General features: G+C 30.3%; 1 pseudogene; it reads right to left on the bottom strand.

Annotated features, from left to right (window-relative positions):
• Positions 1–426: 426 nt before the first annotated feature.
• On the bottom strand, positions 427–3,454 carry LOC107019295 (annotated as a pseudogene).
• Positions 3,455–3,627: the final 173 nt, after the last annotated feature.

Raw genomic sequence — 3,627 nt, 5'->3', positions numbered from 1 at the left:
TGAGGTTGTATCGGAACCCTGACTGGTATGCTATATACTACCTTGTTATTTGATATGTCTTCTTTACTTATGTTTATTCCTTTTAACTTCTTTAATGTGCATTCCTCGACTTAACTATCATTCGGAACTAGACTTCTACCTACACAAGGATTGAAGGATGCTATATACACACTCACACGACATTGGTGAAAGATGTAGCAGATCAGATCAACATATTTCTAAATAGAGATCTATCTCTGATGATAAATTATCTTTGTACATTTTTGAACCATCAATAATTCAAAAAAAATCTTTGGAAACATTTATATTGTTAATGATTTATTGCTGTAGAATACAAACAGTACTATAATAATCGACGATAAAGGACTACGCGCAACACACGTATCTGTAAACTAGTTCAATAATAAGGAGAAATGCTTACAATAACTACAAGAAAAAAACATATTCAACGTCTCGTCCTATATTTGATAGAAAAAAGAAGTGCAAAAGGAACATACCAACAAAAGAAAGAAGAATTCTTGACGAATATCGTTAGGGGATTAGCAATGCTTTCTGCAGGATTGTATCCCCCAACAACAACAAGGTGATCTAGTTTTTTAGTTGAACTATCAAATAATGTGATCAATCTCCGATTGAAAGTGTAATGTCCCCCTTATTTGTCTGGCGAATGTGTATAGAAAATGTGAAATTGAGTGAAGAAAAGGTATATAACACACCATATTTAGGGTATTCAATGGTAAAAGATTTTGACCAGGACATATTACCTTTGCAGTCTTTCAAAATCCAAACATCAGAAATAGTAGTACATATATGACAAGTATAAAGCAAAGAGAGGTTATTTTCCACCACTCCCAGTTTGATATTACAATTGTCTTCTCCACAAATGGAAATCTGCAAGCTTCCCCATGTCTTGTTTGCTACATCAAAAGAAATGATGTTGCGTGCATCATCATCATCAATACCCGTAGATGCAATCCAATAAAGCTTCCCATTGACAAAATTATCCGAATGATTTAATACAAAATTCCCCTGAAGCTGGTCATGGAGTGTTTTCCAAGAATTCAGTCCTCAATCCGTAAATATTGACGACAATCATCATGTTGGATACCTCATCATTTCAAAAATTATGATAATGATCAATAAATAGATCTTTATAATCGTCACATGAGTAATCATATCCAAAACCATATTTAGTATAGAAATAGGTACCCCGAGGAGAATTAAGTAATTTCATTGACTTGTTAATCGTGGGATTCCATATATACATCTCCCATTCGTGATTGCAAAGACAAATTAGCCCATTGGCAGTGTTGACACCCACTTTTGACCCTCCCCAATAGAAATTGATTCATCGATCTTCTTGAATTTCGAACGATCTGAAATAATTAATTTTATGAAATTCATAATATCTTTCAAGTTATTTTTAAGGTAATTTTGTCATTTATATAATTTGTTTTACTAATATATAGGTTTTATGTAATTTTTGTATATAATTAATATATTTTAGAAACATTTTGAAAAATCATCTAAAAAAGATTTTAATTTTAGTAAGCATTTTATTAAACTAGTTTAGCTTAAAATATGGTTTTATTTTTTGAATCATTAGATTAGAATTAGGTTTGTCATTTTATTTCATTAAGATTAAGAAGCTCGTTAATTATTTAATATTAATTCGTCCTATTTGAATCCTAGTCGAATCTTCGAAAATCAATTATTTTGGTTACGTCTTTAATTCGTTAAGCTAAATTATTAATTGAGAAAACTACATGAATTCCACTAGTTTAGGTTCTAATTACTAATATTCCCGATAGTTTCAAATATTACTTCCTCTACCATATTTTCATACTTAGGAAGTAAGGATACATGAGATTGGATCCGGAGATACATGTCTCTACCGAATTCTAAACTGAGATACGTATTTTATTTGTTTGAATCAATAGGTTGTAACCGATTTCCTCAATTAGATGAGTAATTAACGTTTTTCATAATACATGAATAATTAATTATGAAAATTTAAATCAATCAAATACCTTATTATAAGGCGAAAATCAAGGAGTGTATCAAATTATTATTTCAAAATTATCCTTTGAAATAATAAATTCATTGTATTATTAGTCTTAAACAAAAGCATGTATATCTTGGTCATGTAATTTTATTAATTTCATTTATTACTCTTAAGATAATAAATTTATTAATTTGATGTATCTATTATCAATATATGATGTATCTAACAAACTAAATACTATACCTGAGCATTATATAAGTAGATTCATATGTCTCGTAGAAGTATCTAGTATTATTATCATGTATTTGTTATATATGTCATGTATGAATTTCATGTATCTATTTATATGATCTAGTTTTCATTTAATGTATCTAGTATCAATGTGATGTATCAAGTATTAATTTCATACAACATATTAAAAAACATGTATCTCAGATACATAAAGTATATATGTCTGATTATGTGGATCTAAATATAAAATGCAACTGAAACACAAATTTTAGAAACAAATCATGATTGCGAGATATATTTATCATAAAAGGTGAGATATGTGTATCCAACAGTTTTAAAAATTGAGATACGCGCTATTAATTTGAATTAAAAATGAGATACATGTATTCATTAATTTGAAAGGGTCATTCCTAAACTATTACACTGCTAACAAGACTATTTTCAGTAACACAATAAAGGGACTTGAAATAAGTTACAGAGGATTCCTCCAATTTTCAATATTTGTTAAGAAGCCACAAGGATTCTGCTTCAATAGTGACTCCATCATCGTTACGATGCTAACCAAAATAGGCATGAGTTCTGTTCTTAGTATTCAATATCATGTGCCTAAAGCATGATTTCCGATCGGCATAATACCGTGGTTGTGGTTGTGCATGCATCCTGCAACGAAAATGAAGGGAGACTTTTTTTAAAAAAAAAATAAAAATAAACCAAAATAGTTTTTGATAGATATTATGAAGAATTTATATGTTGAGAAAATGAAGGAAGAGAGAAAAAAAGGTGGGTGGGGGAGGTTGAATTGCTAATGTATGTACTTTTAATTAAGGAGTTTAAATTTTAAGTTAATTATCTAATATCATATTTGAGGGATTGTGTATTTGATTTAATTTTTAAAAAATATATGCTAGAATTATTAAAAAGTGGTATTATAAGTAATATTTTTAATCTATAATGTATGTATATATGGTAGTTAAGTATGTCTAATGATATAGTTTTCCTTATTAATTATTCTATTGTAATTGTAGCCTAACAAACCATTTAGAAACCAAAGTTTTGAACCTTTATTTCAGCCATCGTCCATTCCAATCGACCCGTGCCAACCCCATTTCCAATTTTCTGACAAAATACAATACATCATCGGTCCAAACATTCCCGACCACAATTGCAGCAATGCATCTTCTTCTTCATGAAGCAGAACCCAGCCAAAACGCAGCCCATCGCGATCCCGAAGATCCTGTTTTCCTTCGTCCTTCGCTCAAAAATCGGGCGGACTCCATTCTCTATCCGTTGAGAACAGTACGATTTACATATCCTCAACCTTATCTCTTAGAGGGAATTAAAATTTCGAATTTCGAATTCACCCCTTTGCTTACCCGATCACCCCCCCCCCC

This window comes from Solanum pennellii, chromosome 5, assembly GCF_001406875.1.
Source record: "Solanum pennellii chromosome 5, SPENNV200".
Taxonomy (NCBI): Eukaryota; Viridiplantae; Streptophyta; class Magnoliopsida; order Solanales; family Solanaceae; genus Solanum; species Solanum pennellii.
This window is presented reverse-complemented; position numbering and strand designations above follow the sequence as displayed.